General features: G+C 31.6%; 1 long non-coding RNA gene across 2 annotated transcripts in view; it reads right to left on the bottom strand.

The window, feature by feature from the left end:
* Nucleotides 1-15,317, bottom strand: part of LOC138246410 (uncharacterized) — a 212,732-nt gene that overhangs the window by 65,776 nt on the left and 131,639 nt on the right. The window lies entirely within an intron of this gene.

Raw genomic sequence — 15,317 nt, 5'->3', positions numbered from 1 at the left:
AAAGGAAGGGAATTATGGGAGGAAATAAGAAAGAAGCAAAAAAGAAAGCAGGAAAGAAAGCACGAAAAGAGAAAAAATAAAATTGAAAGAAAGTGAGAAATATAAATGCACGAGAGGAAGTAATAAAAAAGTAAGGGAGTATGGAAGGAAAAAACAAAGAAAGATAGAAAGAAGGAAAGAAGGAAAGAAGGAAAGAAAGAAAGAAAAAAGAAAAAAAGAAAGAAAGAAAGAAAGAAAGATGCGAGGTATGAAAGAAAGTAAGAAAAAGAAAGGGAAAGGGAAAGAAAAAAGGAAGGGGAGTATTGAAGGAAATAAGAAGGAAAGAAGCAAGGAAAAAGGAAAAACAAAAGATGGCTGGAAAGAGAAATGCACAAGAGAAAGTAAGAAAACGGAAGTGAAGTATGAAAGGAAATAAGAAAAAGAAAGAAAGCTGGAAGGAAAAAGAAATGCACGCGAGAACGTGGGAAAAAGGAAGAGAAGTATGGAAAGAAATAGGAAAGAAAGAAAGAAAGAAAGAAAGAAAGAAAGAAAGAAAGAAAGAAAGAAAAGAGAAAATACAAGAATGAAAGAGAAAGATAGGGAAATGACAGAATGGTAGAATAATATAGATAGATAGATAGACCGAAAGAGAGAGAGAGAGAAAGATAGATGATGAAGGTAAAAAAGAAAGATAAATGCTGGGGAAAAAACTGATAAAGTAGAAGAAGGAAGGAAGGAAAAATGGACGTAAAACAAGGAAGTAGGAAATACAGAGGAAGATGGAAAGAAAGAGGAATGCTCAAAACAAAGTAAGCATTAGGAAGGCAAAGAATAAAGGAAGGGAAGTATGGGAGGAAAAAAGAAAGAAAGAAAGAAAGAAAGAAAGAGAAAGAAAGAAAGAAAGAAAGAAAGAAAGAAAGAAAGAAAGAAAGAAAGAAAGAAAGAAAGAAAGAAAATGCAAACAGGAAAGTAAGAAAAATAGCAATAAAGAACAGAAAAAAAGAAGCCATGAAAGAAAGAAGGAAAGATGCAAGGCATGAAAGAAAGTAAGGAAAAGAAAGGGAAAGAAAAAAGGAAGGGAATTGTGGGAGGAAATAAGAAAGAAGCAAGAAAGAAAGCAGGAAAGAAAACAAAAAAATAGAAAGAATAAAAATTAAAGAAAGTGAGAAAGATAAATGCACGAGAGGACCTAATAAAAAGTAAGAGAGTATGGAAGGAAATGAGAAAGAAAGAAAGAAAGAAGGAAAGAAGGAAAGAAAGTAAGAAAGAAAGAAAGAAAGAAAGAAAGAAAGAAAGAGAGAAAATGCAAACAAGAAAGTAAGAAAAATAGTAATAAAGAACAGAAAAAAAGAAGCCAAGAAAGAAAGAAGGAAAGATGCGAGGTATGAAAGAAAGTAAGAAAAAGAAAGGGAAAGAAAAAAGGAAGGGGAGTATTGAAGGAAATAAGAAGGAAAGAAGCAAGGAAAAAGGAAAAACAAAAGATGGCTGGAAAGAGAAATGCACAAGAGAAAGTAAGAAAACGTAAGTGAAGTATGAAAGGAAATAAGAAAAAGAAAGAAAGCTGGAAGGAAAAAGAAATGCACGCGAGAACGTGGGAAAAAGGAAGAGAAGTATGTAAAGAAATAAGAAAGAAAGAAAGAAAGAAAGAAAGAAGGAAAGAAAGAAAGAAAGAAAGAAAAAAGAAAAGAGAAAATACAAGAATGAAAGAGAAAGATAGGGAATTGACAGAATGGTAGAATAATATAGATAGATAGATAGACCGAAAGAGAGAGAGAGAGAAAGATAGATGATGAAGGTAAAAAAGAAAGATAAATGCTGGGGAAAAAACTGATAAAGTAGAAGAAGAAAGGAAGGTAAAATGGACGTAAAACAAGGAAGTAGGAAATACAGAGGAAGATGGAAAGAAAGAGGAATGCTCAAAACAAAGTAAGCATTAGGAAGGCAAAGAATAAAGGAAGGGAAGTATGGGAGGAAAAAAGAAAGAAAGAAAGAAAGAAAGAAAGAAAGAAAGAAAGAAAGAAAGAAAGAAAGAAAGAAAGAAAGGCAAACAAGAAAGTAAGAAAAATAGCAATAAAGAACAGAAAAAAAGAAGCCAAGAAAGAAAGAAGGAAAGATGCAAGGCATGAAAGAAAGTAAGAAAAAGAAAGGGAAAGAAAAAAGGAAGGGAATTGTGGGAGGAAATAAGAAAGAAGCAAGAAAGAAAGCAGGAAAGAAAGCAAAAAAATAGAAAGAATAAAAAATAAACGAAGTGAGAAAGATAAATGCACGAGAGGACCTAATAAAAAGTAAGAGAGTATGGAAGGAAATGAGAAAGAAAGAAAGAAAGAAGGAAAGAAGGAAAGAAAGTAAGAAAGAAAGAAAGAAAATTCAAACAATAAAGTAAGAAAAATAGCAATAAAGAACAGAAAAAAAGAGGCCAAGAAAGAAAGAAGGAAAGATGCAAGGCATGAAAGAAAGTAAGAAAAAGAAAGGGAAAGAAAAAAGGAAGGGAATTATGGGAGGACATAAGAAAGAAGCAAAAAAGAAAGCAGGAAAGAAAGCACGAAAAGAGAAAAAATAAAATTGAAAGAAAGTGAGAAATATAAATGCACGAGAGGAAGTAATAAAAAAGTAAGGGAGTATGGAAGGAAAAAACAAAGAAAGATAGAAAGAAGGAAAGAAGGAAAGAAAGAAAGAAAGAAAGAAAGAAAGAAAATGCAAACAAGAAAGTAAGAAAAATAGCAACAAAGAACAGAAAAAAAGAAGCCAAGAAAGAAAGAAGGAAAGATGCGAGGTATGAAAGAAAGTAGGAAAAAGAAAGGGAAAGAAAAAAGGAAGGGGAGTATTGAAGGAAATAAGAAGGAAAGAAGCAAGGAAAAAGGAAAAACAAAAGATGGCTGGAAAGAGAAATGCACAAGAGAAAGTAAGAAAACGGAAGTGAAGTATGAAAGGAAATAAGAAAAAGAAAGAAAGCTGGAAGGAAAAAGAAATGCACGCGAGAACGTGGGAAAAAGGAAGAGAAGTATGGAAAGAAATAGGAAAGAAAGAAAGAAAGAAAGAAAGAAAGAAAGAAAGAAAGAAAGAAAGAAAGAAAGAAAGAAAGAAAGAAAAGAGAAAATACAAGAATGAAAGAGAAAGATAGGGAAATGACAGAATGGGAGAATAATATAGATAGATAGATAGACCGAAAGAGAGAGAAAGAGAAAGATAGATGATGAAGGTAAAAAAGAAAGATAAATGCTGGGGAAAAAACTGATAAAGTAGAAGAAGGAAGGAAGGAAAAATGGACGTAAAACAAGGAAGTAGAAAATACAGAGGAAGATGGAAAGAAAGAGGAATGCTCAAAACAAAGTAAGCATTAGGAAGGCAAAGAATAAAGGAAGGGAAGTATGGGAGGAAAAAAGAAAGAAAGAATGAAAGAAAGAAAGAAAGAAAGAAAGAACGAAAGAAAGAAAGAACGAAAGAAAGAAAGAAAGAAAGAAAGAAAGAACGAAAGAAAGAAAGAAAGAAAATGCAAACAGGAAAGTAAGAAAAATAGCAATAAAGAACAGAAAAAAAGAAGCCATGAAAGAAAGAAGGAAAGATGCAAGGCATGAAAGAAAGTAAGGAAAAGAAAGGGAAAGAAAAAAGGAAGGGAATTATGGGAGGAAATAAGAAAGAAGCAAGAAAGAAAGCAGGAAAGAAAGCACGAAAATCAAAAGAATAAAAAAGAAAGAAAGTGAGAAAGATGAAAGCACGAGAGGACGTAATAAAATGTAAGAGAGTATGCAAGGAAATGAGAAAGAAAGAAAGAAAGAAAGAAAGAAAGAAAGAAGGAAAGAAAGAAAGAAAGAAAGAAAATGCAAACAATAAAGTAAGAAAAATAGCAATAAAGGACAGAAAAAAAGAAGCCAAGAAAGAAAGAAGGAAAGATGCAAGGCATGAAAGAAAGTAACAAAAAGAAAGGCAAAGAAAAAAGGAAGGCGAGTATAGAAGGAAATAAGAAGGAAAGAAGCAAGAAAAAAAGGAAAAACAAAAGATGGCTGGAAAGAGAAATGCACAAGAGAAAGTAAGAAAACAGAAGTGAAGTATGATAGGAAATAAAAAAAAGAAAGAAAGATGGAAGGAAAAAGAAAGGCAGGCAAGAACGTAGGAAAAAAGGAAGGGAACTATGGAAAGAAATAAGAAAGAAAGAAAGAAAGAAAGAAAGAAAGAAAGAAAGAAAGAAAGAAAGAAAGAAAGAAAGAAAGAAAGAAAAGAGAAAAGACAAGAATGAAAGAGAAAGATAGGGAAATGACAGAATGGTAGAAAAATATAGATAGCTAGATAGATAGACAGAAAGAGAGAGAGAAAGAAAGATAGATGATGAAAGTAAAAAGAAAGATAAATGCTGGGGAAAAAAACTGATGAAGTACAAGAAGGAAGGAAGGAAAAATGGACGTAAAACAAGGAAGTAGGAAATAAAGAATAAGATGGAAAGAAAGAGGAATGCAAGAAAGAAAGTAAGCAATAGGAAGGCAAAGAATAAAGGAAGGGAAGTATGGGAGGAAAAAAGAAAGAAAGAAAGAAAGAAAGAAAGAAAGAAAGAAAGAAAGAAAGAAAGTAAGAAAGAAAGAAAGAAAGAAAGAAAGAAAGAAAGGCAAACAAGAAAGTAAGAAAAATAGCAATAAAGAAGAGAAAAAAAGAAGCCAAGAAAGAAAGAAGGAAAGATGCAAGGCATGAAAGAAAGTAAGAAAAAGAAAGGGAAAGAAAAAAGGAAGGGAATTATGGGAGGAAATAAGAAAGAAGCAAGAAAGAAAGCAGGAAAGAAAGCACGAAAAGAGAAAAAATAAAATTGAAAGAAAGTGAGAAATATAAATGCACGACAGGAAGTAATAAAAAAGTAAGGGAGTATGGAAGGAAAAAAGAAAGAAAATACAAGAATGAAAGAGAAAGATAGGGAAATGACAGAATGGTAGAATAATATAGATAGATAGATAGACCGAAAGAGAGAGAGAGAGAAAGATAGATGATGAAGGTAAAAAAGAAAGATAAATGCTGGGAAAAAACTGATAAAGAAAGAAAGAAAGAAAGAAAGAAAAAAGAAAGAAAGAAAAGAAAAAAGAAAGAAGAAAGAAGGAAAGAAAGAGAATGCATACAAGAAAGTAAGAAAAATAGCAGTAAAGAACAGAAAAAAGCCAGGAAAGAAAGATGGGAAGATGCAAGACATGAAAGAAAGTAAGAAAAAGAAAGGCAAAGAAAAAAGGAAGGGGCGTATGGAAGGAAATAAGAAAGAAAGAAGCAAGAAAGAAAGCAAAAACAAAAGATGGCTGGAAAGAGAAATGCACAAGAGAAAGGAAGAAAACGGAAGAGAAGTATGAAAGGAAATAAAAAATAGAAAGAAAGATGGAAGGAAAAAGAAATGCATGCGAGAATGTAGGAAAAAGGAAGGGAAGTATGGAAAGAAATAGAAAAAGAAAGAAAGAAAGAAAGAAAAAAGAAAGAAAGAAAGAAAGAAAGAAAGAAAGAAAGAAAGAAAGAAAAAAAGAAAGAAAGAAAGAAAGAAAGAAAGAAAGAAAGAAAGAAAGGAAGAAAAGAGAAAAGACAAGAATGAAAGAGAAAGATAGGGAAATGACAGAATGGTAGAAAAATATAGATAGCTAGATAGATAGACAGACAGAGAGAGAGAGAGAGAAAGATAAATGATGAAGGTAAAAAAGAAAGATAAATGCTGGGAAAAAACTGATAAAGTAGAAGAAGGAACGAATGAAAAATGGACGAAAAGCAAGGAAGTAGGAAATAAAGAGGAAGGTGGAAAGAAAGAGGAATGCACGAAAGAAAGTAAGCAATAGGAAGGCAAAGAATAAAGGAAGGGAAGTATGAGAGGAAAGAAAAAAGAATAAAGAAAGAAAGAAAGAGAATGCAAACAAGAAAGTAAGAAAAATAGCAATAAAGAACAGAAAAAAGAAGCCAAGAAAGAAAGAAGGAAAGATGCAAGGCATGAAAGAAAGTAAGGGAAAGAAAGGGAAAGAAAAAAGGAAGGGAATTATGGGAGGACATAAGAAAGAAGCAAGAAAGAAAGCAGGAAAGAAAGCAAGAAAAAAGCTAGAATAAAAAAGAAAGAAAGTGAGAAAGATAAATGCACGAGAGGAAGTAATAAAAAGTAAGGGATTATGGAAGGAAATGAGAAAGAAAGAAAGAAAGAAAGAAAGAAAGAAAGAAAGAAAGAAAGAAAGAAAGAAAGAAAGAAAGAAGAAAAGAAAGAAAGAAAGAAAGAAAGAGAATGCAAACAAGAAAGTAAGAAAAATAGCAGTAAAGAACAGAAAATAAGCCAGGAAAGATGCAAGGCATGAAAGAAAGTAAGGAAAAGAAAGGCAAAGAAAAAAGGAAGGGGAGTATGGAAGGAAATAAGAAAGAAAGAAGCAAGAAAGAAAGCAAAAAAAAAGATGGCTGGAAAGAGAAGTGCACAAGAGAAAGGAAGAAAATGGAAGAGAAGTATGAAACGAAATAGGAAGGCAAAGAATAAAGGAAGGCAAGTATGAGAGGAAAGAAAAAAGAAAGAAAGAAAGAAAGAAAGAAAGAGAATGCAAACAAGAAAGTAAGAAAAATAGCAATAAAGAACAGAAAAAATAAGCCAAGAAAGAAAGAAGGAAAGATGCAAGGCATGAAAGAAAGTAAGGGAAGGAAAGGGAAAGAAAAAAGGAAGGGAATTATGGGAGGACATAAGAAAGAAAGCAGGAAAGAAAGCAAGAAAAAAGATAGAATAAAAAAGAAAGAAAGTGAGAAAGATAAATGCACGAGAGGAAGTAATAAAAAGTAAGGGATTATGGAAGGAAATGAGAAAGAAAGAAAGAAGAAAAGAAAGAAAGAAAGAAAGAAAGAAAGAAAGAAAGAAAGAAAGAAAGAAAGAAAGAAAGAAAGAAAGAAAGAAAGAAAATGCAAACAAGAAAGTAAGAAAAATAGCAATAAAGAACAGAAAATAAGCCAGGAAAGATGCAAGGAAATAAGAAAGAAAGAAGCAAGAAAGAAGGCAGAAACAAAAGATGTCTGGAAAGAGAAATGCACAAGAGAAAGGAAGAAAACTGAAGTGAAGTATGAAAGGAAATAAGAAAAAGAAAGAAAGATGGAAGAAACAAAAATGCATGCAAGAACTTAGGGAAAAGGAAGTGAAGTGTGGAAAGAAATAAGAAAGAAAGAAAGAAAGAAAGAAAGAAAGAAAGAAAGAAAGAAAGAAAGAAAGAGAGAAAAAATAAATAAAGAAAGAAAGAAAGAAAGAGAAATGACAGAATGGTAGAAAAATATAGATAGATAGCGAGACAGAAAGAGAGAAAGAAGGAGAGAGAGAAAGATAGATGATGAAGGTGAAAAAGAAAGATAAATGCAGAAAACAAAACTGATAAAGTAGAAGAAGGAAGGAAGGAAAAATGGATAAAAAACAAGAAAGTAGGAAATAAAGAGGAAGATGGAAAGAAAGAGGAATGCACGAAAGAAAGTAAGCAATGGGAAGGCAAAGAATAAAGGAAGGGAAGTATGGGAGGAAAAAAGAAAGAAAGAAAGAAAGAAAGAAAGAAAGAAAGAAAGAAAGAAAGAAAGAAAGAAAGAGAGAAAGAAAGAAAGAGAGAAAGAAAAAAGAAAAAAGAAAGAAAGAAAGAAAGAAAGAAAGAAAAAAGAAAGAAAGAAAGAAAGAAAGAAAGAAAGAAAGAAAGAAAGAAAGAAAGAAAGAAAGAAAGATGCATGAGATAAAAATAAGAATAAGAAAAAGGAAGTATGGAAGGAAATCGGAAAGAAGGAATAAGAAAGAAAAAGAAAAAATAAAGAAAGAAAAATAAATGGATTTTGAGAGGGAAGGAGTAAGAATAAAGTAAAGGTAAAGGTAAGAAAGAAAGAAAAAAGGATGAAAGGGGAGGGGTGGAAAAAATAAATAAACGATGTAAGAAAAAAAGAAGGGAAATAAAAGAAAGGAAAGATAGCAGGGAAGAAAGAAAGAAAGAAAAAAAAGAAAGAAAGAGAGAAAGAAAGAAAGAAAGAAAGAAAGAAAGAAAGAAAGAAAGAAAGAAAGAAAGAAAGAAAGAGAATGCAAACAAGAAAGAAAGAAAAATAGCAGTGAAGAACAGAAAATAAGCCAGGAAAGATGCAAGGCATGAAAGAAAGTAAGAAAAAGAAAGGAAAAGAGAAAAGGAAGGGCAGTATGGAAGGAAATAAGAAAGAAAGAAGCAAGAAAGAAAGCAGAAACAAAAGATGTCTGGAAAGAGAAATGCACAAGAGAAAGGAAGAAAACAGAAGTGAAGTATGAAAGGAAATAAGAAAAAGAAAGAAAGATGGAAGAAAAAAGAAATGCATGCAAGAACGTAGGGAAAAGGAAGTGAAGTGTGGAAAGAAATAAGAAAGAAAGAAAGAAAGAAAGAAAGAAAGAAAGAAAGAAAGAAAAATGACAGAATGGTAGAAAAATATAGATAGATAGCGTAACAGAAAGAGAGAAAGAGGGAGAGAGAGAAACATAGATGATGAAGGTGAAAAAGAAAGATAAATGCAGAAAACAAAACTGATAAAGTAGAAGAAGGAAGGAAGGAAAAATGGATAAAAAACAAGAAAGTAGGAAATAAAGAGGAAGATGGAAAGAAAGAGGAATGCACAAAAGAAAGTAAGCAATAGGAAGGCAAAGAATAAAGGAAGGGAAGTATGGGAGGAAAAAAGAAATAAAGAAAGAAAAAAGAAAAAAGAAAGAAAGAAAGATGCATGAGATAAAAATAAGAATAAGAAAAGGGAAGTATGGAAGGAAATCGGAAAGAAGGAATAAGAAAGAAAAAGAAAAAAGAAAGAAAGAAAAAGAAATGGATACTGAGAGGGAAGGAGTAAGAATAAAGTAAAGGTAAAGGTAAGAAAGAAAGAAAAAAGGGTGAAAGGGGAGGGGTGGAAAAAATAAATAAACAATGTAAGAAAAAAAGAAGGAAAATAAAAGAAAGGAAAGATAGCAGGGAAGAAAGAAAGAAAGAAAAGAAAAGAAAGAAAGAAAGAAAGAAAGAAAGAAAGAAAGAAAGAAAGAAAGAAAGAAAGAAAGAGAGAAATAAGAGAAAGCATACAAGAAAGTGAGAAAAATAGCAGTAAAGAACAGGAAAGAAAGCCAGGAAAGAAAGAAGGAAAGATGCAAGGCATGAAAGAAAGTAAGGAAAAGAAAGAAAGAAAGAAAGAGAGAAAGAAAGAAAGGAGAATGCAAACAAGAAAGTGAGAAAAATAGCAATAAAGAACAGAAAAAAGAAGCCTAGAAAGAAGGAAGGAACGATGCAAGGCATGAACAAAAGTAAGAAAAAGAAAGGCACAGAAAAAAGAAGGACAGTATGGAAGGAAATAAGAAAGAAAGAAAGAAAGAAAGAAAGCAAAAAGAAAAGATGGCTGGAAAGAGAAATGCACAAGAGAATTGAGAAAATGGGAGTGAAGTATGAAAGGAAATGAGAAAAAGAAGGAAAGATAGAAGGAAAAAGAAATGCACACAAGAACGTACGAAAAAGGAAGGGAATTATGGAAAGAAAGAAAGAAATAAAGAAACAAAGATAGGAGAAAGAAAGAGAAATGACAGAATGGCAGAAAACTATAGATAGATAGATAGATAGATAGATAGATAGATAGATAGATAGATAGATAGATAGACAGAAAGGGAGAGAGAGAGAGAGAAAGATAGATGATGAAGGTAAAAAAGATAAATAAATGCAGGAAACAAAACTGATAATGTAGAAGAAGGAAGGAAGGAAAAATGGATGAAAATCAAGAAAGTAGTAAATAAAGAGGAAGATGGAAAGAAAGAGGAATGCACAAAAGAAAGTAAGCAATAGGAAGGCAAAGAATAAAGGAAGGGAAGTATGGGAGAAAGAAAGAAAGAAAGAAAGAAAGAAAGAAAGAAAGAAAGAAAGAAAGAAAGAAAGAAAGAAAGAAAAATGCATGAGATAAAAATAAGAAAATGAAAAAGGAAGTGTGGAAGGAATTAGGAAAGAAGGAACGAGAAAGAAAAAGAACAAGAAAAAAGAAAGAAAGAAAGAAAAATAAATGGAGACTTAGAGGGAAGGAGTAATAACAAAGTAAAGGTAAAGGTAATAAAGAAAGGAAAAAGGATGAAAGTGGAGCGGTGGAAAAAAGAAATAAAGGATGTAAGAAAAAAAGGGAAGTAAAAGAAAGGAAAGATAGCATGGAAAAAAGAAAGAAAGAAAGAAAGAAAGAAAGAAAGAAAGAAAGAAAGAAAGAAAGAAAGAAAGGAAGAAAATGCAAACAAGAAAGTAAGAAAAATAGCAATAAAGAAGAAGAAAAAGAAGCCAAGAAAGAAAGAAGGAAAGATGCAAGGCATGAAAGAAAGTAAGAAAAACAAAGGCAAAGAAAAAAGGAAGGGGAATATGGAAGGAAATAAGAAAGAAAGCAAGAAAGAAAACAAAAACAAAAGATGGCTGGAAAGACAAATACACAAGAGAAAGTAAGAAAACGGAAGAGAATATGAAAGGAAATAGGAAAAAATAAGAAAAAGAAAGAAAGATGGAAGGAAAAAGAAATGCACGCGAGAACGTAGGAAAAAGGAAGGGAAGGGAAAGAAATAGGAAAGAAAGAAAGAAAGAAAGAAAGAAAGAAAGAAAGAAAGAAAGAAAGAAAAGAGAAAAGACAAGAATGAAAGAGAAAGATAGAGAAATGACAGAATGGCAGAAAAATATAGACAATTAGATAGATAGACAGACAGAAAGAGAGAGAGAGAGAAAGATAGATGATGAAGGTAAAAAAGAAGGATAAATGCTGGAAAAATAACTGATAAAGTAGAAGAAGGAAGGAAGGAAAAATGGACGAAAAACAAGAAAGTAGGAAAGAAAGAGAAAGATGGAAATAAAGAGGAATACACGAAAGAAAGTAAGCAATAGTAAGGCAAAGAATAAAGGAAGGGAAGTATGGGAGGAAAAAAGAAAGAAAGCAAGGAAGAGAGAAAGAAAGAAAGAAAGAAAGAAAGAAAGAAAGAAAGAAAGAAAGAAAGAAAGAAAGAAAGAAAGAAAGAAAATGCAAACAAGAAATTAAGAAAAATAGCAATAAAGAACAGAAAAAAGGAAGCCAAGAAAGAAAGAAGGAAAGATGCAAGGCATGAAAGAAAGTAAGAAAAAGAAAGGGAAAGAAAAAAGGAAGGGAATTGTGGGAGGAAATAAAAAAGAAGCAAGAAAGAAAGCAGGAAAGAAAGCAAAAAAAGAGAAAGAATAAAAAGAAAGAAAGTGAGAAAGATAAATGCATGAGAGGACGTAATAAAAAGATAGAGTATGGAAGGAAATGAGAAAGAAAATAAGAAGGAAAGAAGGAAAGAAAGTAAGAAAGCAAGAAAGAGAATGCAAACAAGAAAGTAAGAAAAATAGCAATAAAGAACAGAAAAAAGAAGCCAAGAAAGAAAGAAGGAAAGATGCCAGGCATGAAAGAAAGGAAGAAAAGAAAAGGGAAAGAAAAAAGGAAGAGAACTATGGATGGAAATAAGAAAGAAGCAAGAAAGAAAGCAGGTAATAAAGGAAGAAAAAATAAGGAATAAAAAGAAAGAAAGAGGGAAAGATGAATGCACAAGAGGAATTAATATAAAGGAAGGGGCGTATGCAAGGAAATGAGAAAGAAAGAAAGAAAGAAAGAAAGAAAGAAAGAAAGAAAGAAAGAAAGAAAGAAAGAAAGAAAAAAAAAGAAAGAGAATGCATACAAGAAAGTGAGAAAAATAGCAGTAAAGAACAGGAAAAAAAGCCAGGAAAGAAAGAAGGAAAGATGCAAGGCATGAAAGAAAGTAAGGAAAAGAAAGGCAAAGAAAAAAGGAAGGGGAGTATGGAAGGAAATAAGAAAGAAAGAAGCAAGAAAGAAAGCAAAAAAAAAGATGGCTGGAAAGAGAAGTGCACGAGAGAAAGGAAGAAAACGGAGGAGAAGTATGAAAGGAAATAAGAAAAAGAAAGCAAGATGGAAGGAAAAAGAAATGCATCCGAGAATGTAGGAAAAAGGAAGGGAAGTATGGAAAGAAATAAGAAAGAAAGAAAGAAAGAAAGAAAGAAAGATAGAAAGAAAAGAGAAAAGACAAGAATGAAAGAGAAAGATAAGGAAATGACAGAATGGTAGAAAAATATAGATAGCTAGATAGATAGACAGACAGGAAGAGAGAGAGAGAAAAAGATAGATGATGAAGGTAAAAAAGAAAGATAAATGCTGGGAAAAAACTGACAAAGTAGAAGAAGGAAGGAATGAAAAATGGACGAAAAACAAGGAAGTAGGAAATAAAGAGGAAGGTGGAAAGAAAGAGGAATTCACGAAAGAAAGTAAGCAATAGGAAGGCAAAGAATAAAGGAAGGGAAGTATTGGAGGAAAAAGAAAGAAAGAAAGAAAGAAAGAAAGAAAGAAAGAAAGAAAGAAAGAAAGAAAGAAAAAGAAAGGGAAAGAAAAAAGGAAGGGTATTATGGCAGGAAATAAGAAAGAAGCAAGAAAGAAAGCAGGAAAGAAAGCACGAAAAGAGAAAGAATAAAAATAAAGAAAGTGAGAAAGATAAATGCACGAGAGGAGGTGATAAAAAGTAAGAGAGTATGGAAGGAAATGAGAAAGAAAGAAAGAAAGAAAGAAAGAAAGAAAGAAAGAAAGAAAGAAAGAAAGAAAGAAAATTCAAACAATAAAGTAAGAAAAATATCAATAATGAACAGAAAAAAATAACCCAAGAAAGAAAGAAGGAAGGACGCAAGGCATGAAAGAGAGTAAGAAAAAGAAAGGGAAAGAAAAAAGGAAGGGAATTATGGGAGGAAATAAGAAAGAAGCAAGAAAGAAAGCACGAAAAGAGAAAGAATAAAAATGGAAGAAAGTGAGAAAGATGAAAGCATGAGAGGACGTAATAAAAAGTACGAGAGTATGCAAGGAAATGAGAAGGAAAGAAAGACGGAAAGAAGGAATGAAAGAAAGAAAGAAAGAAAGAAAGAAAGAAAGAAAGAAAGAAAGAGAATGCAAACAAGAAAGTAAGAAAAATAGCAATGAAGAACAGAAAAAAGAAGCCAAGAAAGAAGAAGGAAAGATGCAAGGCATGAAAGAAAGTAAGAAAAGGAAAGGGAAAGAAAAAAGGAAGAGAACTATGGATGGAAATAAGAAAGAAGCAAGAAAAAAAGCAGGTAATAAAGCAAAACAAAATAATGAATACAAAAGAAAGAAAGGGAGAAAGATGAATGGACGAGAAGAAAGAAAGAAAGAAAGAAAGAAAGAAAGAAAGAAAGAAAGAAAGAAAGAAAGAAAGAAAGAAAGAAAAGAAAGAAAAAATAATTCAAGAAAGTAAGAAAAATAGCAATAAAGAACAGAAACAATAAGCCAAGAAAAAAAGAATGAAAGATGCAAGGCATCAAGGAAAGTAAGGAAAAGAAAGGGAAAGAAAAAAGGAACGAAATTATGGAAGGACATAAGAAAGAAGCAAGAAAGAAAGCAGGAAAGAAAGCAAGAAAATAGAAAGAATAAAAAAGAAAGAAAGTGAGAAAGATAAATGCACGAGAGGAAGTAATAAAAGCTAAGGGATTATGGAAGGAAATGAGAAAGAAAGAAAGAAGAAAAGAAAGAAAGAAAGAAAGAAAGAAAGAAAGAAAGAAAGAAAGAAAGAAAGATAATGCAAACAAGAAAGTAAGAAAAATTGCAATAAAGAACAGAAAATAAGCCAGGAAATATGCAAGGCATGAAAGAAAGTAAGAAAAAGAAAGGCAAAAAGAAAAGGAAGGGCAGTATGGAAGGAAATAAGAAAGAAAGAAGCAAGAAAGAAAGCAGAAACAAAAGATGTCTGGAAAGAGAAATGCACAAGAGAAAGGAAGAAAACGGAAGTGAAGTATGAAAGGAAATAAGAAAAAGAAAGAAAAATGGAAGAAAAAAATGCATGCAAGAAAGTAGGGAAAAGGAAGTGAAGTGTGGAAAGAAATAAGAAAGAAAGAAAGAAAGAAAGAAAGAAAGAAAGAAAGAAAGAAAGAAAGAAAGAAAGAGAGAAAAAATAAAGAAAGAAAGAAAGAAAGAAAGAGAAATGACAGAATGGTAAAAAAATATAGATAGATAGATTGATAGATAGATAGATAGATAGATAGATAGATAGATAGATAGATAGATAGCGAGACAGAAAGAGAGAAAGAGGGAGAGAGAGAAAGATAGATGATGAAGGTGAAAAAGAAAGATAAATGCAGAAAACAAAACTGATAAAGTAGAAGAAGGAAGGAAGGAAAAATGGATAAAAAACAAGAAAGTAGGAAATAAAGAGGAAGATGGAAAGAAAGAGGAATGCACGAAAAAAAAGTAAGCAATAGGAAGGCAAAGAATAAAGGAAGGGAAGTATGGGAGGAAAAAAGAAAGAAAGAAAGAAAAAAGAAAAAAGAAAAAAGAAAGAAAGAAAGATGCATGACATAAAAATAAGAATAAGAAAAAGGAAGTATGGAAGGAAATCGGAAAGAAGGAATAAGAAAGAAAAAGAAAAAAGAAAGAAAGAAAAAGAAATGGATACTGAGAGGGAAGGAGTAAGAATAAAGTAAAGGTAAAGGTAAGAAAGAAAGAAAAAAGGGTGAAAGGGGAGGGGTGGAAAAAATAAATAAACAATGTAAGAAAAAAAGAAGGAAAATAAAAGAAAGGAAAGATAGCAGGGAAGAAAGAAAGAAAGAAAAGAAAGAAAGAAAGAAAGAAAGAAAGAAAGAAAGAAAGAAAGAAAGAAAGAAAGAAAGAAAGAAAGGAGAATGCAAACAAGAAAGTGAGAAAAATAGCAATAAAGAACAGAAAAAAGAAGCCTAGAAAGAAGGAAGGAACGATGCAAGGCATGAACAAAAGTAAGAAAAAGAAAGGCACAGAAAAAAAGAAGGACAGTATGGAAGGAAATAAGAAAGAAAGAAAGAAAGAAAGAAAGAAAGAAAGAAAGAAAGAAAGAAAGAAAGCAAAAAGAAAAGATGGCTGGAAAGAGAAATGCACAAGAGAATTGAGAAAATGGGAGTGAAGTATGAAAGGAAATGAGAAAAAGAAGGAAAGATAGAAGGAAAAAGAAATGCACACGAGAACGTACGAAAAAGGAAGGGAATTATGGAAAGAAAGAAAGAAATAAAGAAAGAAAGAAAGAAAGAAAGATAGGAGAAAGAAAGAGAAATGACAGAATGGCAGAAAACTATAGATAGATAGATAGATAGATAGATAGACAGACAGAAAGGGAGAGAGAGAGAGAGAAAGATAGATGATGAAGGTAAAAAAGATAAATAAATGCAGGAAACAAAACTGATAATGTAGAAGAAGGAAGGAAGGAAAAATGGATGAAAATCAAGAAAGTAGTAAATAAAGAGGAAGATGGAAAGAAAGAGGAATGCACAACAGAAAGTAAGCAATAGGAACGCAAAGAATAAAGGAAGGGAAGTATGGGCGGAAGGAAGAAAGAAAGAAAGAAGAAA

This window comes from Pleurodeles waltl, chromosome 7 (genome assembly GCF_031143425.1).
Source record: "Pleurodeles waltl isolate 20211129_DDA chromosome 7, aPleWal1.hap1.20221129, whole genome shotgun sequence".
Taxonomy (NCBI): Eukaryota; Metazoa; Chordata; class Amphibia; order Caudata; family Salamandridae; genus Pleurodeles; species Pleurodeles waltl.
This window is presented reverse-complemented; position numbering and strand designations above follow the sequence as displayed.